The 25,221-nt window shown below is 44.7% G+C and overlaps 2 long non-coding RNA genes across 2 annotated transcripts in view; both read right to left on the bottom strand.

The window, feature by feature from the left end:
- The window catches only part of LOC118144325 (uncharacterized), a 42,877-nt gene extending 42,707 nt beyond the window's left edge, over nt 1-170 (bottom strand). The window contains exon 1 of the long non-coding RNA XR_004729043.3: nt 110-170. This is a non-coding gene — a long non-coding RNA (uncharacterized LOC118144325). The remainder of the gene's footprint in view (nt 1-109) is intronic.
- Nucleotides 171-6,782: 6,612 nt separating this feature from the next.
- LOC144577660 (uncharacterized) lies at nt 6,783-24,722 on the bottom strand. The gene is made up of 3 exons (XR_013522067.1): nt 23,429-24,722; nt 21,290-21,520; nt 6,783-8,775 (listed from the first exon to the last, which is right to left on the bottom strand). It is a non-coding gene; the product is annotated as an uncharacterized LOC144577660 (long non-coding RNA).
- Nucleotides 24,723-25,221: the final 499 nt, after the last annotated feature.

Genomic DNA, 25,221 nt, shown 5'->3' with positions numbered 1-25,221 from the left:
TGTTCTCACGCTGCTGAGAAAGACATACCCCAGACTGGGTAATTTGTAAAGGAAAGACGTTTAATCAACTCACAGTTCCACAGGGCTGGGAAGGCCTCAGGAAACTTACAATTATGGCAGAGAGGGGAAGCAAACACCTCCTCCTTCACATGGTGACAGCAAGGAGAAATGGAGAGTGAAGGTGGGAAAAGTCACTTATAAAACCATCAGATCTCGTGAGAACTCACGCGCTGTCCCGAGAACAGCAGTAACCGCCCCCATGATTCAGTTACCTCCCACCCTGTCCCTCCCACAACACGTGGGATTGTGGGAACTGCTATTCAAGATGAGATTTGGGTGAGAACACAGCCAAACCGTATCACTGGCCTACCTGTTCCCTCTCCCTATCCCTACCAGCCATACGGACACGCCTCAGTAGCCCCGATCACATCTGGTCTTAGCTCCCCATCACCTCCCAGATTAAGCATCCGGTCTTCATCACAGCCTTCCTCATTGCCTATCACCTCCTACACATGCTCTGCTCAGGCTGTAGCTGATCTGCGTGACTCACTCCATCCCCCACTTTTGCTCAGGATCTTGTCTTTGCTAGAAATTCACAGGAGGAATATCTGCCGAGTGCCTGTCACACCAGACACTGCTGAGGAGAGAGCAATGGAATAGGGTTGTGTGCTACAGGGCGTCCTTACTGGAAAGGTAGGCAATGAACATGTCAATCAACACCATCATCCCAGATCTTGGCAACTACTATGAAAGTGGTAAAACAGGTTCTGCTGAGCTTCCTGACCTTGCGCTGTGAGTGGATTACAGATGCGCAAAATGGGGAGGCCCTGGAAGTTTCCGCTACCACCTCTGGCTTATCCCTTCAGTCCAGCAAGCCACACAGAGTACCATTTTCTGCCTCTGCCATAATGTAAAAAAGACTTGAAAAGCATGAACATGGCCGGGTGTGGTGGCTCAAGCCTGTAATCCCAGCATTTTGGGAGGCCAAGACGGGTGGATTACCTGAGGTCAGGAGTTCAAGAACAAGCCTGGCCAATATGGTGAAACCCTGTCTCTACTAAAAATACAAAAAAAAAAAGTAGCCAGGAGTGGTGTCAGGTGCCTGTAATCCCAGCTACTTGGGAGGCTGAGGCGGGAGAATCGCTGGAACCCAGGTGGTGGAGGTTGCAATGAGCCGAGGTCAAACCGCTGCACTCCAGCCTGGGCAAAAAAGAGCAAAACTCTGGTAAAGAAAGAAAGAAAAAGGAAGGAAGGGAGGGAGGGAGGGAAAGAGAAAGAAAGAATGAAAGAAGGGAGGGAGGAAAGGAAGGAAGAAGGAAGGGAGAAAGAGAGAAAGAAAAAGGGAGGGAGGGAAGGAAGAAGGAAGGAAGGAAAGAAAGAGAAAGGAGGAAGGAAGGAAGGAAGAAGGAAAGAAAGAAAGAAAGAAAGAAAGAAAGAAAGAAAGAAAGAAAGAAAGAAAGAAGGAAAGAAAAAGAAAGCAAAGCATGAGCGCCAGGGAAGTCCCACTGGAAATGGGAGCTGCCAGAGGCCTGGCTGCTGCTGTGGCATTTGAGTTGAGATGGAAGAGAAGCCCCAGGTAAGAGGGTTCAGGGAAGAGCAATCCAGGCTTGGAGGCCAGCAGGTGTGCAGAGCTGTGGGTGCTGGGAGAGCAGAAAGGAGTACCTGGGGCTGAGCAGAGCGGTCGGGGTGGGAGAAGAGACAGGAGGAGCGAGGAAGGCCAGATGCTCCCATTCATAGTGCAACCTGCAGACCAGCAGGGCCCACCTCACCTGGGTACCTGCTAGAAATGCAGGATTTTGGCACCACCAGACAGCTACTGAATCAGAATTTGCATTTTATTTTATTTCATTATTATTATTTTTCTAGACAGTCTCTCGCTGTTGCCCAGGCTGGAGTGCAGCAGCGTCATCTCGGCTCACTGCAACCTCTGCCTCCCAGGTTCAAGTAATTCTCCTGCCTCAACCTCCCAAATAGCTGGGATTACAGGCACCTGCCACCAGGCTCCGCTAATTTTTTGTATTTTTAGAAGAGATGGGGGTTTCACCATGTTGGCCAGGCTGGTTTTGAACTCCTGACCTCAAGTGATCCACCCGCCTCAACCTCCCAGAGTGCTAGGATCACAAGCCTGAGCCACCGTGCCTGGTCCAGAATTTGCATTTTAATAAGATCCCAGGCAATTCATATGCACATTAAAACTGTGGCCAGGACCAGCCCACACATGAAAAGGAATTTTAAATGATCTCTTCCTCTTTTCCAGGTCAATGCTTAGTGCTTATTCCTCTAGGAAGCCTATCTTCACCCTTATGAGCTGTTGAAATTTACAATCTTGTAGGTGATTAAAATGTACTTGGCCCCAGTCACTGAATCAAACTCATTGAGATCCAAGAGTATGTCTTAGTCATCTTAGTTTTTTGTTTCTCGTTTGTTTTGTTTGAGACTAGGTCTCACTCTGTGGCACAGGCTGGAGTGTGGTGGCACAATCACAGCTCACTGCAGCGTTGGCCTCGTGGGCTCACGCAATCCTTCCACCTTAGCCTCCTGAGTAGCTGGCAGTACAAGTGCATGCCTCCACACCCAGCTGGTTTTTCTATTTTTTATAGAGACAGGGTCTCACCGTGTTGCCCAGGCTGGTCTCAAACTCCTGGGCTCAAACACTCCTCCTGCCTCAGCCTCCCAAGTGTTGGGATTACAGGCATAAGCCACAATGCCTGGCCTCTTAATTTTATAATCTCCAAATCCCCTTGAAACTTTTTGCTCATAGTGGATACACTGTCAGGAAAAAAAAACAATACAGTCATGTACTGGCATATGTCAGGTAGAGTGATACTATATTCAAATAAGACTCTGACTCTTTCCAGAGAAAGTGGCAGAATCCAACTCTACTGGCTTAAACAAAAAAAAAAAAAAAGGAGAATTTATCTGCCATAATGGAAAAGTATAAGAGAATAGTTTCAGGCACTGCTGGATCCAGGTATTCAAACTATAATATGTAATCAGGAATCTTTTTCTCTCTGTTTCTCTAATTTGCTTTTCTCCATTCTGGATTCATCTTTAGGACCAAGTTCACATATTGACAAAAATGGTCTCCAGCAATTCCAGACCTATAGTCAACCAGCCTAACAACCTGGAAAAAAGAACCCTTTTTCTCAATTTTTTTTCTTTTAAACAGTCTCGCTCTGTCACCCAGGTTGGAGTGCAGTGGCATGATCTCAGCTCACCACAACCTCCACCTCTTGGGTTCAAGTGATACTTGTGCCTCAGCCTCCCGAGTAGCTGGGATTTCAGGCATGTACCACCACACCCAGTTACTTTTTGTGTTTTTAGTAGAGACGGGGTTTTACTTGTTGGCCAGGCTGGTCTCAAACTCCTGACCTCAGGTGGTCCACCTGCCTCAGCCTCCCAAAGTACTGGGATTACAGGCATGAGCCACCACACCTGGTTCTCTTTCTCAATATTGATGACTTTTGTTGCAGGCCAAAAGGGGTCAGGAGGTAGATTTAGCCTCACCTGAACCACACGGCCTGAGAGTGTGGGTGGGATACATCCCTGAAAGAACATCTGGCGCTGTTACCAGAAACAGGAGAAAGGATATTGAGCAGGGGGCAATCATTCACTACGGCTGGCATCGGACAGATGCTGTGCAAGCACTAAAAATCAGGATGTGGAAGAATATGTGTTAACCTGGGAAAAAATTCATAGTCTTGCTAAGTGAAAAAAGTACCTACAAAATGCTCGTGTGAAATGATACCATTGCTAGGTATGAAAATGTCACAGTGTAAGTAAGCCTAGAATTAGTTCGTAAGGCAATAGCCCAATGCACTCGGTGAAATGGAACGTTTTCTTTTTTATATTTGTTTGCAATTTTAAATTTTCTATACTGAATATCTATTGCATTTACTATTATTTAAAACATATTTTTAAATTAAGGTATGTGTGAGGATTGATTTTATGTGTCAACATGGCTGGGCTATGGTGCCCAAATATTTGGTCAATTATTATTCTGGATGTTTCTGTGAAGATAGGTATTTTTTAAATGAGATTAACATTAAAATTAGTGGACTTTGAGTAAGGCAGATTTCCACTTACAACATGAGTGGGCCTCATCCAATCAGTTAAAGGCCAAATGAAACAAAGGCCAACCTCCAGAAGCAAGAAGGAATTCTTCCAGGCAGCTGACCTTGGACTTGAACAGCAACTTTTCACAGAGTCTCCAGCCTGCTGGCCAATCCCATCAGATTTTGGACTCATCTAAGCCTCCACAATTGTGTGAGCCAATTCCTTAAAGTCTCTCTCTCTCTCCCCCATACACACACACACACCCTCCCTGTTGGTTCTGTCTCTCTGGAGAACGCTGACTAACACAGTACAGCTCCTGCCTTCTATCAACTCCCTGTCGAAGATAACAGCAGTCTCCAAGCCAGGAAGCTTATTTCCCACCCTGAGGCTGTCTCTTACCAGAAGCTGGTCCCAGGCAACTCCATTCTTCCCTGAGCCTAGCTTCCTTGTCTTTAACCCGAGGGGCGACTCACTATTCCCGCCTCGACTGCTGAATGTCAGGGACAATGATATTCCCGCTGTACCCAGCCTTAGTATAATTTTCTCAACACTAAGCTGCCAGTCACTTATTTCTGAAGATTAGGTGCTGCCATACTTTACACAAGAAGTCAGTGTGGGAAAAAAAAGTAGAATAAAACAACAAAATCTCTCGAGCTGAGAGACTTCTCTAGTCACTGATGAGTAGATAAAAAGAAACGTCTGTTTCATCTTCACACTTAAAACACCTGCAATGTCAATACACTTTCCAATCTCATCATTAACATTGAGCAGACTGATCCTTGCTTAAACCCAACAAGACTTAGCTTTGAAAGAAAGGGCCTCTGCCTCTTGGGTCACCTCTCTGGCTTTGTACTTTCTTTGTGCATTAAAGATCAAATGTGGCATGAAGTGAGAAACTCACTTCAAACGCTCACTCCGAATCACTGAACGGGTTCTAAAAGCACTGGAGCTGAAAGGTGCCTCTCCTGATTCCATCCTGTATGCACCGGACATGCCCAGAAAGGAAGTCCTGCCATTGTCCCGGATGTGACATCACCAGCAGTCTTCCTTGAGTTTACCAATGTCCCCAAAGCTTCCTCGATGGTCAACTATGCAAGTAGTTGTCTTTTGGCTTCAGGAATGCTCAAGGTGACCCCCAGGGCCTGTTGAAACAGGACATTAATGAGAGTCATTCTGTCCAGCTTGTCATTCTCATGCCTCTCATCCTTTTAGAGAACAAAAGATATTCATGCTTCCTTCACTATGTGGGAATAAAATTCACAGATAATTTTATCTCCCTGCACATACAATTAAAAATAAATAAATAGAATGTCCCATTTATACTATGAAGAAGGAATAAAAGTAATATAGGATAAAAACACATAATGTAGAATAAAACAATATCCATGCTGTCAATCATTGCACAGTGTTTATGAGTGCCTCCCACCAGACAACGGTGTCAGTGCATAACAGTGAAGAAAACTGGCAGGAAGTGGGGTGGGGGGTTGGGGAGGGCCAGCGTTGAGGGCATGGGCTCCTAGTTCAGGCAGGATCTTACTGGAAGTCCTAATGAAATAATCAGATGCTTGCATCTCCTGTGTTAATGAATTCAATGAATGTTTACTGAGTGTGACTGGGGGGCAGGCACTGTTCTAGGGGATGGGAAGTCAGGACTGAACAAACCCTTTCCTCCCCTCCACGCCCCCACCAGTGTTGCCATTCCAGGCAGAGGCATAAGTTTTGCTATAAGAGGAATGAGGATATCAGGAGCCAGTGTCTACAAGGAAATCAAAAGAGCTGCAGGTATGTGAGGACATGAGGAGAAGTGTGAGAATTCCTCATATCCTGCAGGAAATGGAGGGAGAGAGAGGCATGGGTCACTCCCACGACTCAAGCCCTGCTGAAATTTAGAGCAAGAATGCTTCACTGGCAGAGCAAGAAAAGAAATATATCTGTGTCATCCTACACGATACCCCAGACTTCCCAGATATTGGGACCTTCAGAAACAGAGACTAAAAGCAACCCCCAGGCATCCTCCTGCCTCCCACCATCGACTTGATGCTGGTTTCCCCCTCTCCCTAGAATGTTCTTTGCCCAGGAATCCTCACAAACTCTCTCCTTCACTTCATTCAAATTTGTGCTTATGACACCCTTTAGGGTGTCATTCCTATCCACTGTATGCAAAAGGGTTCCCTCCGCCTGCATCCCAGCCTGCCCTCCTACTCCACTCCAGTTGTCATGCACCACTCCTCAACATTGTGTTACATATTTACCAGTTCCTCTAGTGGTTGTCTTGTCTCTCCTGCTCCATCTAAACTCCATTAGGGCAGGGGCCACCTGTTTCATTCATTGCTGTCACATCAGCAATTGGGACACTGCCTGGCACACAGGAGACCCTCAAAAAATATGTGTAAGGGCTGGGTACTGTGGATCAGATCTGAGATCCCAACACTTTGGGATGCTGAGGTGGGCAGATTGCTTGATCTCAGGAGTTCAAGACCAGCCTGGGCAACATGGCAAAACTCTGTCTCTACAAAAATACAAACATTAGCCTGGTGTGGTCGTGCACACATATAATCTCAGCTACTCGGGAGGCTGAGGTGGGAGGATCACTTGAGCCTGGGAGGCAGAGGTTACAGTGAGCCAAGATCACACCACTGCACTCCAGCCCGAGCAACAAAGCCAGACCCTGTCTCAAATAAATAAATAAACAAGTAAATAAATAAATGATGGAATTAATATCCAGTGATGTGCTGGAGCTGGCTGACTCCAGCTTGAGAGTGTCAATTGCATGCCTCTGATCCAAAATGTGTATTTCATGATGTAGAGTTAGTATCTTAAAATCTGCCATGATGGGAGTATTTAAACCACACTAATTGACCAATGCTACATGTCAGAGCTCCTTCCCCCGACCCCCAGAAAGCTGGTTGCTAAGCATTTATCAGTACATCATTGAACATAAATACACGTGTGCTACTGGACTATATCACCTTTGCTAAGAGATGTGGTTCCCTATGGCTCTGAAGACAAACCATTTCAACCCCATGTTGCTGCTTCTGTCATAGGCCTAATGAATAGATTGAATGGCAAGAAATCCGAACGCCTTATATTTATTCTCTGCACACAGCGTCACTGGTATTAGTGTGCAAGTGCGTTCTTCATGGCACTAGAGCCATCTCATCTAAGAGGTAACCATTTTTTTGCCCTAGTAATTAAAAAATGGCAATTGCAAGTTATTAAAAAATAGGAAAGTAGATAAATAGTGATGGTAATTATTGCATTTTTCTCTTCAGAGAAAACAGCAGTACTGTATGTAGTCATTTTCGATAAATTAGAAAATAAGTAATTATTGCTGGAGCTACTCATTATGAATCTCTATTCGCAGTCTCACTTCTGCAAACACCATTCATTGTTTAAAAAATGGTTCCAAAGGGCAAGGCAAACTTCTCATTACCGGCTGGCGGGCCGGTGGATGAATCTCCGTGGATGGAGAGGCGGCGGGCACATGGGACAGCTTGGCTAGTTGGTCATCTCAGCGCTGACTGTGAAAATCAGTTTGAAAAAATAATCTTATCCAACACAGAAAAAAAAAAGCAGAAAAGACTAGCGCTTCAGTGTCGGGGGCAGCCAAGGGTGGCTGTAGGTTGGGAGCTCTAATTAAGAAACGTGCAGTGGGGGAGGGAACTTGGTGTCCACTCAGCCACAGTGCTGTTTTCATGTCTAACCTTGATTGAACTAAGCTTCTCAGAAAGCCCAGCCCTAATGGAAAATAAATTCCACTGAATTCGAATGGAGCCATTAACATCTCCCTTCTCAGGTCTTGAAACATTTATTTGTTTTAAAATACACACACTCATCTCAGTTTTATTAGGAGTCAGTGCCAGCTTTTGCCTGGGAGCAGATTTCTCTCTGCCCATACTCTCCCACTCCCCATGTGGTTCTCCTCCCCAGGCAGGGCTGAGCCACAGGGGAGAAGGCACGGGGCAGAGGGCAGAGCACCCCAGGGGCTCCCCTGCTCATCAGCTCATGGGAGTTGCCTCAGCACCACCTTGGGGTGCTGAGTCCTGGTGAGCCCCAAGCCCGTCCCTCCAGGAGCTTCCTTTATTATCTGAACAAGCCCTTAGTCTCAATGATTGAAGAAAAAGTCTTTTTTTTTTTTTTTTTTTAATTTGAGACAAGGTCTCACTCTGTCACCTAGGCTGGAGTGCAGTGGCCAGATCACAATCACATGACCTCCCTGGCTTAAGTGATCCTCCCAGCTCAGCCTCCCAAGATGCTGGGATTATAGGTATGAGCCACCTGCATGGCCCTGGAAAATGATTCTCAATGCATTATCAGGAATTTGTTCCAAATGCTGGCTCCATCATTTGAGAAAGTCTGTCTTCCTCTGGGGGTCTTAGTTTCTTTATCCATTTGGAAGGGCAGGCTGGATCTGCAGTTCCCAGGGGGGACTGTCCCTATGTCCCTATGAGATGCTTTGGAGAGCTGCAGAGCATCTCTGATGATCACAATGATTAGAGACGCTACTGGCTTTCATGGGCATTGGCAGGCAATGCCTGGGACGATCTTGCACAGCAAAGAGCTGCTTCACGTCCCATGTGACTTTCAAAAACCCCACAGCACATTCCCATACCTGTGTGACCTTGTGAGGTCACTTTGCTTCTTCATACTTTACTTTCCTCTTCTTTAGCTGAGACACATTTTTCTCAAGACTCAGGTCAGGTTGGACAGTGTATGAGTCTATAAGAGGAATTCAAATAAATATGTTCATTCATAACAAATATTCCATGAGCGCTGTGTCCTGGGTTGGATGCTGGGGATACAGCACTCGGTCAGTAGTTCTTGTCTGCACAGGGCTCATAGCCCACTGTATTCAAATCTGATTCTGGAAAGGATGTTAGGTCTCTTTAATAATCAACACTTAGTCTCCATTTATGTGGCCCCATTAGGTTCTAGGCATGGAGCTACTACTAGAGATTCAGAGATGAAGAGTGGTAATCAAGTAAACAGCAAACCAGAGGCGGTGGGATGTGTCCTGTAACACAGGTTGCGTACTACAAGATAAGAGATACTATTTATCACACGCTTACTATGCGCTGGACCAGGAGAGGGACTTTTTTTGTTCTTGAGACAGGGTCTTACTCTGTCACTCAGGCTGGAGTGCAGAGGCACAATCACAGCTCACTGCAGCCTCTGCCTCCCAGACTCAAGCAGTCCTCCCACCTCAGCCTCCTAGTTAGCTGGGACCACAGGTGCCCACCACCATGCCTGGCTAATTTTTTTACTTTTCATAGAGATGGATGCCATGTTGCCAAGGCAGGTCCCAAACTCCTGAGCTTAAGCAATCCACCCTGCCTCAGCCCCCTGGGTCAGCCCAGGAGAGGGACTTCATGTACACGATGTCATTTCAGCCTCATAATAACCGCAGAGAGTAAGCCAGGGTGTGTGCTACTGTCAAAATCTTTGCCATTCCCACCTGCCACCTTTTCTGTGATTTACTTGACATTTTTCTGTAACCAACTCGCATAATGAAACCAACCCTTGTCCTAAGTGACAATATCTCTGAAATCATAAAACTGATGAGGTAGGGGTGTGTCTGTGTGTGTGTGTGTGTATGTATTTAATATTTCATTGTGGTCTGAATGTGTATGCCCCCTCAAAGTCATATGTTAAAACCCTAATTCTCAATGGGATGGTATTAGGAGGTAGGGCCTTTAGGAGGTGATTAGGTCAGGAGGGTGGAGCCCTTGTGAATGGAATTGGCATCCTTAGAGAAGAGACCCCAGACACATATACACTATGGAATACTATGCAGCCATAAAAAATGAATGAGTTCATGTCCTTTGCAGGGACATGGATGAAGCTGGAAGCCATCCTTCTCAGCAAACTAACACAGAAACAGAAAACCAAACACCTCATGTTCTCACTCATAAGTGGGAGTTGAACACTGAGAATGCATGGACACAGGGAGGGGAACATCACACACCACGGCCTGTCAGGGGATTGGGGCAAGGGAAGGGAGAGCATTAGGACAAATACCTAATGCATGTGGGGCTTAAAACCTAGATGGTGGGTTGACAGATGCAGCAAACCACCATGGCACATGTATACTTGTGTAACAAACCTGCACATGTATCTCAGAACTTACAGTAAAATAAAAATAAATAAATAAGTAATTTTTAAAAAGAGACCCAGAGAGCTCTCTGGCCATCTTTTCATCATGTGAGGATACAACAGGAAGTTGCCAGTCTACAACCTGAGGGACGGCCCTCACCAGAACCCAACCCTGCTGGCACCCTGATCTTGGACTTCCAGCCTCCAGGACTGTGAGAAATAAATGTGGCTTAAGCCACTCAGTCTACAGTTCTTCTTTTTTAACAAAGAAATACCTAGAAAACAAATATATAATACATCAAGAAAGCATACCTATAAAGCAAACGTGTAACATGTGAACATTTGTAACTGTTTGGGTACACTTAAATCATCTCTGGTATGAGACACTGGGAAATGCTGGGTGGATGGGTCTGGGTAAGGAGTGCTAGCTGCTGTAAAAGCAACATGCCCAACGTTTATTTTTCACTCATGTCACGGCCAGTGTAGCTGATTAGGTGGTGGAGGTTCTCACCAAGTCACTCTGGAACCCTGGCTCCTTCCATCTAAAAGCTCATCATCCTGGAGCCTTAGAAGCTTCCCCCTGAATTCTCAGCTCCCAACTGACAGGTGCAGGAAGAGAAGTCATCACATGCTATTGGTTAGAGCATGCGATGCTCTAACCCTAACAGTAGTTTTAGACCAGGAGGTTCATGAGATGTAGTTTTCAAGGCTAAGTCAGAGACCACCTAGAATGGACCCCTCCCTAACAGCGGGGATGCTGGTATACATGGTTGCTCCAAGGGCCATCGAGGAAAGGAAAACAAGGTTTGGTGAAGATCTAGCCTGGTCTCTGCCACTCACAGTTTAGAATTTCTACTTTGGAAACACTAAGGCAAGAATTTCCACCAACATGGTGAAAGCCTGTCTCTACTAAAAATCCGATAATTAGCAAGACATGATGGCAGGTGCCTGTGGTCCCAGCTACTCAGGAGGCTAAGGCAGGAGAATCGCTTGAACCCAGGAGGCAGAAGTTGCAGTTAGTGGAGATTGCGCCATTGCACTCCAGCCTGGGTGACAGTGAGACTCTGTCCCAAAAAACAAACAAACGAAACCAAAAAACCTGCAATCTTCCTATAAAGAAACCTTTTAGCTATACTCATCTGTGCTATCATAAATACTAAATACTAATTTTATTCTTCCAGTTGCCAAAAACCTTGTGCATTAATTATATATTGTGGCATAACAAATTGTCCCAAAACTTAACAGCTTAAAAAACACACATGTATTATCTCAGTTTCATGGATGAAATATCTGGCTTAGCTGTCCCCTCTGCTTTTGCGTCCTTCTCAGGACAGTCACATTGTTGGCTGCTGCCGCACTCTCATTCCACGGCACAACTGGGAAGGACGCACTCCAAATTCATGAGGATCAACGTTCAGTTCGTCGGGATAGTTGGACTGACAACCTCAGTTCCTAGATGGCTGTTAGTCAGGGGCTGCCCTCAGTTCCTTACCATGTGGGCCTCTCAACAAGGCAGACTGCCTCACTGAAGTGTGCAAGCCAAGAAAGCAATGGAGAGAATCTGCTAGCAAAACAGAAGTCACAATCTTGGTGATGTATCCACAGAAATGAGATCCCATCAACTTTGCCATAATCTATTCATGATAAAAAAATAAAAGTCTCTAGGTCCATCACAGACTCAAGAAGAAAAGAAATTACACAAGAGCATGAAAACCAGGAGCTGGGGATGACTGAGCTGTATCATACACTGCCTACCATGCCCTGGAGTCATCCTCAGTTTCTCACCTTCTCTCACATCCTCTATCCAGTCCTTCAGGCAGCCCAGCAGGCTGCACCACCAAAGCAACTGACTCAGCATCCCTCAGTGGTTTGGTCAAATGTCACCTGTTCAGAGGCATTTGCCCACTTACTTAAAATTGCAACTCACCCACTAACACACATACTCCCACACCTCTTTCCTCATTTCTTTATAGCACCAATCACCATCAGACATTCCAGATATTTAATTGTTCTTTAAATTTGCTCTCTCTCCCTCTTAGCATGTAAGCTCTGTGAGGGCAGCAGTTTTTACCTGTTTTGCTTGCTGCTGTATTCCCCAGGCCTAGTGCAGTACACACACACACACACACACACACACACACACACACACACACACACAAATTGTTGAAGGAATAAATGTTAAAATACATGGAAATATCTTCTCTTCTTTTAAAAACCTAAGGGAACACCTTATTCAAAGAGTGACAAAGATTCCATCATCTGGCTGGGCTCAATGGCTCACTCCTGTAATCTCAAACCTTTGGGAGGCTAAGGCAGGTGGATCATGAGGTCAGGAGATAGAGACCATCCTGGCTAACATGGTGAATCCCCAGCTCTACTAAAAATATAAAAAATTAGCCAGGCACGGTGGCAACAGCCTGTAGTCCCAGCTATCAGGGAGGCTGAGGCAAGAGAATCACTTAAACCTGGGAGGCAGAGGTTGCAGTGAGCCAAGATCGTGCCACTGCACTCCAGCCTGGGCCACAGAGGGAGACTGTCTCAAAAAAAAAAAAAAAAAAAAATCCAAGGTTTCATTACCTATACACACATAAGTACAGATTCTATTGGTTTCACTAGTGTCCTAAATGGAGACCATCACAGCTCCAGCCACCTACTACCCACCCATTCCTAAACCCTCCTACACCAAAACCAGGTGAGATTGGGCAAAAGAACAGGCTCCATTTCAGCCTCAAAATTCTAGGGTGGTTTCTGACTTAGCCTTGAAAACCACACTCAGTGAACCTCCTGGTCTAAAACTACAGGGAACATTCTGCCAAGGAAGCCCTTAACTCCAAAAGACCCTGCCTGCCAATGGGCAGACCATGGTCATGGGCAGAAAGCAATGGGAGGCAGCCAAGGACAGAAGGAACCAGGCGTATTTTTCTGCTTAATGACCAATGGCCAAGAGGCTCAAGGGACTCTTTGTAACAGAGCTCCTAAAACTTTTCCACGCCAGCATCGTCTGGGGCACAAAAACGACCACTCAATCCTGGGGGCTTGGAGGTCTAGACTGTAGCTGACCAGGAAGCTAGAAATGTATCTGCTCATCTTAGTTTTCACTTTAAGATTTACGGAGGTTTCACGTTTTCCCCAGTAATGTAGCTGCATTGAACTTAATGCAACAATAATGCTTTAAATTACTTATACTTTTTTTTCTTAAAAATTTTACCTTTTTTTTCAGTCAATGAATGCAATGCTAAAGTACCAAGAAATTCTGGAAAATTTGTGCTGAATTGAAGTGAGTGCATACTGCATAGCAGATTCAGGGCAACTTCTTCTCGTAATAGTTGGAAAATTCAGATGCTCATAAACATTTGGGTACAGAAGGCAGATGGCAGAGAGCAAGGAATGTTGGGGAGAAAGCACTGTCAGGGAGGAAGTACTATGCACCTCTTCAAGGCTGCTACCCATGGACATTCCTGTATTAGTCTGTTCTCACACTAATAAAGACATAACTGAGACTGGGTATTTATAAAGAAAAAGAGGTTTAATGGACTCACAGTTCCACATGCCTGGGGAGCCCTCACAATCATGGTGGAAAGCAAAGGAGGAGTAAAGGCACGTTTTATACGGTGGCAGGCAAGAGAGCATGTGCAGGGGAACGCCCCTTTATAAAACCATCAGATCATGTGATATGTATTCACTGTCACAAGAACAGCTTGGGAAAGATCTGCCCCCATGATTCAATTTATCCCATCAGGTCCCTCCCACAACATGTTGAGATTATGGGAGCTACAATTCAAGATAAGATTTGGGTGAGGACACAACCAAACCATATTAATTCCATAAGCATCCTCTTACACAGCAAGAAGCTGGTATCAAATGGTAGAATTTAGCAGTCTCTGATCCCAGTCTCTCTTTCTCTTTCTTTCTGTCTCTCTCTCTTCCCCTTCTTGGAGAACAGTTTCCAAAAGATATTTCCATGAACTAAGATGACTGATTTTTCTTTGTTCTATTTTATCACCAAGGTTGTTCCTTTTGTCACCTGAAAATGAATTAAGCCTCCAAAGACTTAGTCTCCATCATCAATTCTAGCCATTGATATATCAAATTTCATTGTCTTCCTATCAATCTTTTAAAGTACAATAAAAGCAATAAAATATAAGATTTGCACTAATTCAGCTTTTAAAAAACTATGCTAAATAAGTATTTAGAGCCAGGCTTTCCCATTAGGTCAAATACTAAATTCACATTTTTACTCTTCATCCTAATGTCTACTTAATACTTAATAAACAATAATAACTCAGGCCTGAATTCAGTCCCTGACAACTGAGATTGCTTCCTCCCTTGAAAAAGGCTGCAAACATCTGCGCAGAAGTCATCAGTTAAAGTCACTCCCCATTTCAATATAAGTTATGAGAAAAGACAAGAACCCAAACTACTTTTGTTTCTACTCTTTTCAACACGCCATTGAACACAATGAGAAACACTCTGGTGTGAGAGACCACAGGTAAATGAAACAGCACCTTCTGGGATGTTCTGGGTGATAAATATCCTTGATGCATGTTTCTTCTGCTGCTATTTTGCCAGTCACAAAATTGGCCTCATTTTCACAACATATTTGCACTTTTTTATTTTTTTTGAGATGACACTTTGCTCTTGTTGCCCAGGCTAGAATGCAATGGCACAATATCGGCTCACTGCAACCTCTACCTCCCGGGCTCAAGTGATTCTCCTGCCTCAGCCTCCTGAATAGCTGGGATTACAGCCTCCCAAATAGGCTCCTAGGTTTAAGTGATTCTCCTACCTCAGGCTCCCAAATAGCCAGATTAGCCCGAATAGCATCACCATGCCCAGTTATTTTTTATATTTTTAGTAGAGACAGGGTTTCACCATGTTGACCAGGCTGGTCTTGAACTCCTGACCTCAGGTGATCCACCTGCCTTGGTCTCTCAAAGTGTTGGGATTACAGGCATGAGCCACCACACCTGGCCACATTTTTTTTTTTTGAAACGGAGTTTCGCTCTTGTTACCCAGGCTGGAGTGCAGTGGTGCGATCTCGGCTCACCGCAACCTCCGCCTCCTGGGTTCAGGCAATTCTCCCGCCTCAGCCTCCCGAGTAGCTGGGATTATAGGTGCACGCCACCATGCCCAGCTAATTTTTTTGTATTTTTTTAGTAGAGACAGGGTTTCACCATTTTGACCAGGATGGTCTCGATCTCTAGACCTTGTGATCCACCCGCCTTGGCCTCCCAAAGTGCTGGGATTACAGGCTTGAGCCACCACGCCTGGCCCACATTTTTTTTTTTCTTAATCAGTGCTATGCTTGTTAAAATACAAATCTGGTTGACAATTCACCAGCTATTATTTGACACATTGCAAAGTAGCACATCTCTAGGTGAGATGCTATAATAGAGACCCTAGGGCTGACTGCTTGGCTTGGAATCCCACCTAGCTCTACCAGTCTCTGGCTGTGTGGCTGTATCTTCCAAGTGCCTCAGTTTCCTTATCTATAAAATGGGCTCTTGAATGAGTTAGCATGAATGGAGTACTGACCCATGGCAGATCAGAAGTTCTATGTGTCTGAACTGTTACCGTATTTCGTTGCATCTAATATGCTCATTATAACATGCACTGTTATTTTGTATATTGCTAAGGAAGCAAATGGAAAATGCCACCAATTAAATTATGAGATAATACTTTCTTTGATCTCTTAAAATGTTTAAGACTTACTGACAGTAATTTTTTAGACTTATTTAGATATCTCATCTGTCACCCTTGGGCACTCAAAATAGGAAAACAAGTGGAAAAAGATCGGTTATTTCCCTAACTTTTTCAGAGAGTCTAAATTTTTGTGTGATTTTCACCTCGATCTTGTCATTATGTGTATCCTTCAACATAAAGTCACCCTTTGTCATCAAGGGCGTTGATGAGGAAGTGTCCCCACAAAGATGCTACACTGAGGTCTCAGAGGTTTCTCCCGGGCTGCCAACACTCATTCTGCAAATTTTGTTCCTGGGTGTTTCTGGATCTCACCAGAAGGTGTCGGCAATGACAACCATGTTATGACCTTGTGTCAATGACCATAAGACATTGATCTTAAGACACATCCTAATTACACAGTTGCTAAAAATGTATGTGGGTTGGGGAATGGGGGGTAGAACTGCAGCTTAGAATCAATGAAATGTTACTATTATTACATTCTCATTATAAATAGAGCAAATCAAGCTTGCTAAAATGGTTGAATCATCAATGTCACCCCTTTATTGAATGGTAAGGTAAAGAACCACTATCCTGGGTCAGGATCTCAACTAGTTCAAATGCAATTTCTAAACACATTCAATTTGTCATTTCACAAGGGCAAGATCTTCCACATGGTGCCTACTTTTGAGCAAGATCAGGTTCATGTAAGTCCACCGAGGCTTTTCTTGGGCTGTTCAGGTCACTGTTCAAGCAGTTCTCAAAGGAAATGTCATTTTTTCCTTATATGTTTGATTGTGCCTCTGTAGGAGTAAGAAACAAGCGTGATGCTGATTCCCCTCAATCAGCTTCTTCTCTTTATCTGCCCTGGGCCACCTTGCCTGTGACTCCCAGGCACATTCTGAAATAGAGTTGCACCTGAGCAACGGTTCCCAAATCTGGCGGCAGTACGGTGCCCTGGAGAGCTTAGTGACAAGGCAGGCAACAAAGATCTGACCTTCACACTGGACTAGGCCAGGCTCTAAAAGTGAGACCTGGAAATCTGCATTTTACAGAACAGACTTCCCAGCCATGATTCTGATGCAACCAAAGTTTGAGAGCTGCAGGTCTGGAAAAAAAATAGTAGCAAAAAAAATGGGTAAAAGATGCAACAGGGGACATGGCGGGAGAGAGGAGCATAAGGAATGATTGCTTCCACAGAACACCTTCTCCAAATGTGGCTTTTTTTAACAACTTTTGCAAGGTAATGCATTTGATTCATTCTGTAGTGATGTTAACATACAATCAAGGATGTGAAGGCAGCTATGGGGAGGGCTTAGGGTATGATGCTTTCTGCCTCAATCACAAGTCCAGTCCCAGCCAGATGAAATAATGTGGAAATTTGCCAGCTACCTAGAAGAGTCCAGCAGTATGGTCAAGCAGCTTGCGGAGATCCTAAGGAGGCTTGTCCCTTTCTGTACCTTCTCTCTGCCACAATCAGCGTTGGCTTCATCAGAAGGCTAGAACCCTCAAGACTGGAGAGTGACTTCCAGTAAAATAGAAGTCATGTGCTCACCGAGCAAGTCCTAGAAAACGGCAGCCAACTGGTTTACCTGTTCAGAAATTACCGTGAGGATTCTTTAGAAGAAATAAAATATACAGACTACTGTAAAATAGTTCAATGGATGTTTTTAACTACTCATAATCCCAGCAGTCTTACAAAGACATTACTTCCATTTGTTGATTATGACCTTCTCATTTTAATTCTTCAGAGCATATCTATATGGTTTTGTGCATAATTTTTTCTCTTAGTATCTTTATGTAAACCTTTCTTCATGTTTTATAGTCATTGTGTTATTTTAAATAACAGCATGGCATTGCTTTTTGTTGAGATACCACAGCTTACTTATGAAAATATGTGATTTCTTCCAGTGATTCACTGTTGCAGGCCATGCTCTGATGAAAAGTTTTTGCCTATGGCATTATTATGTACCTACTGCTTAAATGATTTTCATTTTCTTTCTTGCCCTGTGGAAAAGAGAGGAACTTTCTCAGGACCTCCAGCAAACAGTTCCTCAGCAGTACAGGTGCCATGTCTATTCCTGAACCAATCACAAGAAGGGGTGGGGAGTGTCCCCAACCAGTCCCACCCCAGAGCTGGCCAGAACAGTGCCTGGCCCTCAGCAGGTGCTCAACAAATATGCGGTGAATGAATGAATGATTTCTTAAATGGACAGTCCAGCTTCAGTGAGCAACTACATCACAGCAGCTGAGAGTCCTAAAGTTGTCACCTGTGCTTCTAACACCCTCCTTGCTTTCCCTGGCTGAAACTATGACCAACAGCATGGCAGAGAAGCCAGTCTCCTGGGACATTATTGAACTGTATTGATTATGTAGAAATTTATTTCTAAATTCTCATTATAGGCTATCTTCCTCACTTCCCAGCTTCTCTTACTTTTCCCAGAAAGGTTTCTAATCAGTCATAAGTCTATTAAAGAGTTGGAGGAGGAGGAGGAAGAAGAGAAAAGCTTGTTGGTCTCAAAGGAAAAAACATGACAATGTCTAAGACTTCTCTCTCTCTTTTTTTACAGGATCTTGCTTTGGAGGGCAGCAGCATGATCACGGCTCATGCAGCCTCGACCTCCTGGGAAGTTATCCTTCCACCTCAGCCTCCCTAGTCACTGAGACTAGGACACACACCACCACACCTGAATTTTTTTTTTTTTTTGATACAGAGTCTTGTTATGTTGCCCAGGTTGGTCTCAAACTTCTGGGCTGAAGCAGTCCTTCCACCTTGGCCTCCCAAAGTGCTGGGATTACAGGTGTGAACCTCCAAGTCCAAACTTAAAATTAATTTTTACTGGCTTCATTAAAGTTGACAATGTGAGATTACTATTACTAGCATTTATCTTTACTAAACTTGATCAAATTTATTCTCTCCTTTGCACACTGGAAGTGCGAGTAAGATTTCTTTCTTCTCCTGCTCCTCCTCCTGATAACAATGGTGATGATGATGGTGATAATGATGGTGGTGATGGTGTTGGTGATGGTGGTGATGATGGTGATTATGGTGGTGGTGATGGTGATGATGGCTGTGGTGATGATGGTGGTGATGGTGTTGGTGATGGTAGTGATGATGGTGATGATGGTGATGGTGGTGATGATGGTGATGATGATGGTGATGGTGGTGATGATGGTGATAACGGTGGTGGTGATGGTGGTGGTGATGGTGATGATGGGTATGGTGATGATGGTGGTGATGGTGTTGGTGATGGTGGTGATGATGATGATGATGGTGATGGTGGTGATGATGGTGATAACGGTGGTGGTGATGGTGGTGATGATGGTGGTGATGGGTGTGGTGATGATGGTGGTGATGGTGTTGGTGATGGTGGTGATGATGGTGATGATGATGGTGATGGTGGTGATGATGGTGATAACGGTGGTGGTGATAACGGTGGTGGTGATGGTGATGATGGTGGTAATGATGGTGATAATGGTGGTGGTGATGGTGGTGATAGTGTTGGTGATGATGCTGGTAGTGATGATGGTGATGGTTATGGTGGTGGTGAGAGTGCTGGTGGTGGTGATGGGGGTGTGGCAATGGGATGGTGGTGGTGACAGTGTTGGTGATGATGGTGGTAGTGATGATAGTGATGGTGGTAGTGGTGATGGTGGTGGTGATTGTGGTGATGGTGGTGGTGGTGATGGTGGTGATGGTGGTATTGATGATGGTGGTGGTGGTGGTATTGATGGTGGTGATGATGGTGGTGGTGACAGGGTTGGTAATGATGATGGTGGTGATGATGATGGTGATGATGGTGGTGGTAATGGTGGTGGTGATGACGGGGTGATGATCGGTGATGATAATGGTGATTATGATGGTGGTGATGATGATAACAAACATATATTAAGTCTTGCCACATGTCAGGTGCTATTTAAAATGCTTTATCTGCAGGCCGGGCGCAGTGGCTCATGCCTATAATCCCAGCACTTTGGGAGGCCAAGGCAGGTGGATCACAAGGTCAAGAGATCGAGACCATCCTGGTCAACATGGTGAAACCCCGTCTCTACTAAAAATACAAAAATTAGCTGGGCATGGTGGTGTGTGCCTGTAGTCCCAGCTACTCGGGAGGCTGAGGCAGGAGAATTGCCTGAACCCAAGAGGCAGAGGTTGCGGTGAGCCAAGATCGCACCATTGCACTCCAGTCTGGGTAACAAGAGCGAAACTCCATCTCAAAAAAAAAAAAATGCTTTATCTGCATTAAATCATATAATCTCTCAACAATCATCTCAAGCAGGTACTATTATTCTCCTGATTTTACAGTTGAGGAAACCAAAGCAGAGGAACTATACAATATTAGATACTGGGCAAAACATGGAAGTAGGCAGAACTGCCCATCCACCTGGGCATGCCAAAGACCACTAGTTAGGCATGTTGTATGGCTGACTCTTCTACCTATAACATAGTTTTCATTTGGACCTTAAAGATTGGGCAGCTCCATTAACTCGCTGCATCGGATAGACTCAGGTTATGCTACAGTGAAAAGCATTCCCCTAAGTTTGTTTCTTGGTGAGTGCAAGTAACAGTCCAGGGTGCCTGTTCTCCATGCAGTGACTCACAATCCAGGCTGCTTCAGTCTGTCTCAAGAGAAGGCCTCCACATTTATCATGACAGGGAAGGACAGAGGCTGCAGTGTCATATGGAGGCTTCCACTGACTCAGCCTGGAAGTCACACACTTCACTTCTGCTCACTTTCACTGGCCAAAGCTAGTCACTAGTCATGTGCCCCCACCCAAAGAAGGAGAGAAGAGCTGGGTATTGGTGAGTGCCAGTAATGTTCACACTACTCATTCATTCAGTAAGTTAGTACCTTCTAGGCCAAACAGGCAATGTGTTAGACTCTGGGTGTCTTAACCTGTTCAGGCTGTTATAACAAAACACCACAGATGAGGTGGCTTATACATATACACAACAGAAATTTATTATTCCAGTTCTGGAGGCTAGATGTCCAAGAACAGATTCAGGATCTGGTGAGAGCCTCTTCCTGGTTCCTAGATGGTGCCTTCCCACTGTGTCCTCACATAGTAGAAGGGGCAAAGGTCTGTCTGTGGCTGCTTTTATAAGGGCACTAATCCCATCATAAGAGCCCCATCCTCGTGACCTCATCTAAACCTAATCACCCCCCAAAGGCCCCACCTCCTCATACCATCACCTTAGGGTTAAGTTTTCAACATATGAATTTTGAGGAGACACAAACATTCAAACCATAGCACTGGGGATACAGAGATAAAACCCTTTCCCAGCTCTTATTTATTTTGAACTGGATCTGTTTTCCCAGTGTGCTACGCTGAATAATGTCCCCCAAAGACATCCCTATCCTAATCTTTGAAACCTGTGAATATGTTACTGTACATGTTAAAAGAACATTTACAGACAGGTTATTAAGGATCTTGAGATGAGAAAACTATTCTGGATTACCTTTTTGACTCCAAGGTACAGATCCTTAAAAGGAGGCAAGAGGATCAAATTAGTAGCAGGAGATGGGTGATGGCAGCAAGCGTTTGGAGAGATGTAAGAAGGGGTCACAAGGCCAGCAACGTGGATGGCCTCTGGAAGCTGGGTAAGGCAAGAGAATGGATTTTCCCCTGAAGTCTCCAGAGAGAACGCAGCTGTGCCAACACCTTGATTACAGACTTCTGACTTCTAGAACTGTAAAAGAATAAATTTGTGCTGTTTTTTAGCCATTCTATTTGCAGTGATGTGTTAGAGCAGCAATAGAAAACAAGTACACCTATGTTAGGGCCGGGATGGGAGTGGGACAAAAATTCATGACAATAGGAGTGGCAGGGTGCGGTGGCTCACGCCTGTAATCCCAGCACTTTCGGATGCCGAGGTGGGTGGATCACTTGAGCTTAGGAGTTTAAGACCAGCCTGGGCAACATGGCAAAACCCTATCTCTACTAAAAACACACACACACACACACACACACACACACACACAAATTAGCCAGGTGTGGTGTTGCACACCTGTACTCCCAGCTACCTAGGAAGCTGAGGGGAGAGCATCACTTGAGCCACAGAGGCAGATGTTGCAGTGAGCTGTGATCACGCCACGGCACTCCAGTCTGGGTGATAGTGAGACTATGTTTCAAAAACAATAATAATATTAGCAATAAAATAATAACTGCCAACATCCATCCAGTGCTTACTCTTTTCTGTGGCTGGCATGGTGGTTCCCTGCCCATAATCTCAGCATTTTGGAAAGCCAAGGTGGGAAGATCATCTGAGCCCAAAAATTGAAGGTTACAGTGAGCTATGATGGTACCACTGCACTCCAGCCTGGGCAACAGAGCAAGATCCTGGCTCTTAAAAATAAAATAAAATAAAAGGCTGGATGCAGTGGCTCATGCCTGTAATCCCAGGACTTTGGGAGGCCAAGGCGGGTGGATCACGAGGTCAGAAGTTCAAGACCAGCCTGGCCAAGATGGTGAAAACCCATCTCTACTAAAAAAAAAAAAAAAAAAAAAAATACAAAAATTAGAAGGGCATGGTGGCATGTGCCTGTAGTCCCAGCTACTCAGGAGGCTGAGGCAGCAGAATCATTTGAACCCAGGAAGCAGAGATCACAGTGAGCCGAGATCAAGCCACTGCACTCCAGCCTGGGCGACAGAGCAAGACTCCGTCTAAAAAATTAATTAATTACGTAATTGATTTAATAAAAAATAAAACCTCACTACACAATGAGTGTCTTTATTACCTCCATATGACAGATGTTAACCTGAGGCTCATGAAGGTGAAGTAACAGTCCTAAGAGGCCACCACAGCTGTGGGTAGTTGAGTCAGGATTTGCACTCAGTCCATTATCTAGCAAAGATGAGGGCAAGCCTTGCCCAAGGCACACTGTTAGCAGCAGAAGCAGGACAAAACCTTGAGCCTCCCAACTGACTCCAGAGGACTCTTTCCCGAAAGTGTACGTTACGTGGTGGGGGAGATCATGGCACCTCTGCAAGGGGCAGGATCAGGAAGGGGTGTGGCACTGAGCCAGCCTGGAAGGGACCTGGAGCCCCAGGTACATTCTTTAGGATTCTTCCCAGACCTGGCCGGGTGTGTGTGTGTGTGACACTTTGTAACACACAGAGACTCCAGGTGGGCATGCTTATCTCAGCAGAGGCTGGTAGGTGCCTCTGACATCTCCCAGGAGCCTCCAGCCAGCACCACCTCTCAAGTCTTCCTTCCTTTGTCAGTAGGGAAGTCAGAGAAAGTACTACCACGTCCAACAACCCAGAGCTCGTGGGGTCCTTGCGGCTTCTAGACTCTAAAGTGCACCTCACTTAAAGAACAAATACCCCTCTTTCTTGCGCTTAGCTTCTGGGCTGGGGCACTTTCAGGCTGCTTGGTGCCAGGGGGCTGCCCTGCCCCTCTTTCTTGAAGTAAGAAAAAGAAAAAAAAAAAAAAAAAAAAAAGAACAAATGCCCCACAGACCAAATCTAGCTGAACAGAGGTTCTCCGATCCACTAGTGGACTCCAAGAGAACTGTATGTTCTGAGCGCCACCTAGTGGTATCCAGAGCCCCCAGCGTTTTTGACTTCTCAAACCTGCTGAGGACGGAACTCCTACCTCCCTTCCTGGGGGGTCTCTCCAGGGAAACTTAGGTGACTGAGAAGATCGCCAGTTCCCTCTGGTTCCAGGGTTCTTCAGAGAGGTTCAAGGCCAGTTGGTTCCCCGAAACTCTGTGGGTTCACACTGGGACTCCTCCATCCTGGGCTCTGCCTGTCGAGGATGCTCTCCTGGGTTAGGGCACAGGATAATGCATTTTGTCATTTGATCTGGAGGAAGGGAAGGCTTGTGGGGGAATCAGCATCTCATTTCAATGTGAGAGAAACTAACGGAGAGAAGGGAATTTTTAAAAGCTACTGAGAACACACATTCATTTGACAGCTGAGTTAAAGAGGATTGATTCCTTGAAAAATACAAATGACTACAACTCACCCAATGTGAACTAGATAATTTGAATATGCCTACAACTGTTAAGGAAATTGAATTTGCAATTTTAAAACTCCCAAAAAAGAAGTCTCCAGATCCAGATGGTTTTGCTGAAGAATTCCACCAAATGTTTAAAGAGGAATTCACACCATCTCCCTACATTCTCTTTCAGAAAATAGAAGAGGGGGGAACAGTTTTCAATTCATTTTATGAAGATAGTAGTTCCCTGATATTAAAACCAGAGATAGGGCCGAGTACGGTGGCTTACACCTATAATCCTAGCATTTTGGGAGGCCAAAGTGGAAAGATGACTTCAGCCCAGGGGCTGAAGACCAGCCTGGGCAACAAAGTGAGACCCTGTCTCTATAAAAATTACAAAAATTAGCCAGGCATGGTGGCATGTGCCTATAGTCCCAGCTACTTGAGAAGCTGAGGCCAGAAGATTGCTTGAGCTTAAGAGGTTGAGGCTGGTGGCCAGGCACGGTAGCTCATGCCTGTCATCTCAGCACTTTGGGAGGCCAAGGTGGGTCGATGACTTGAGGTCAGGAGTTCGAAACCAGCCTGGCCAACATGACAAAACCCCATCTCTACAAAAAATATAAAAATTAGCCAGGTGTGGTAGCACATACCTGTAATCCCAGCTACTCAAAAGGCTGAGGCGGAGGCATCACTTAAACCTGGAAGCTGGAGGTTACAGTGAGCCAAGATCAAGCCACTGAATTCCAGCCTATCCAACTATTCCAGAGTATCCAAAAGAAAGATACTCTGTCTCAAAAACAAACAAAAAATCAAAGTAATAATAAATAAAAAAACCTACAGATCAATATCCCTCATGAATATATACATGAAAATCCTTAACAAAATATTAGCAAATAGAATTTGGCAATAAATCTCAATGATTGTACACCATGACCAACTGGAGTTCATTCTACAGATGAAAGGCTAAATGAATACTTGAAAATCAATCAATGCAATCCATCATATTAACTGGTGAAAGAAGAGAAATCATATGATCATATAAATTAATGCAGAAAAAGCATTTGACAAAATTCAATGCCCATTTATGTTAAAAAAAAAAACCCTGCAGAAAAAATGGGAATAGAGGAACATTACTTAACTTAATAAAGAGCATCTACCAACAAAACTACAGCTAACACTGTAGTTTAATGCTTGAAAGACTGAATGCTTTCACCTGCAAAAGTAGGGACATGGCCAGGAGGTCCACTCTTAGCCTAGTGCTAGAAGTTCTAGCTAGTGAAGTAAGGCTAGAAAAATTGAAAAGGCATACAGTTTTGCTATGTTTCAAATCAAGAAGTTTAGGGTCACTTATGAAGCATAACTGGCTTTGTCCGCTCAGGGATTTTTCACACGGGTTTTCATTTTAACACTACAGAGATGAGGAAATCACTTGGGAAATTTTTAAATGA

Source organism: Callithrix jacchus, chromosome 9 (genome assembly GCF_049354715.1).
Source record: "Callithrix jacchus isolate 240 chromosome 9, calJac240_pri, whole genome shotgun sequence".
Classification (NCBI taxonomy): Eukaryota; Metazoa; Chordata; class Mammalia; order Primates; family Cebidae; genus Callithrix; species Callithrix jacchus.
This window is presented reverse-complemented; position numbering and strand designations above follow the sequence as displayed.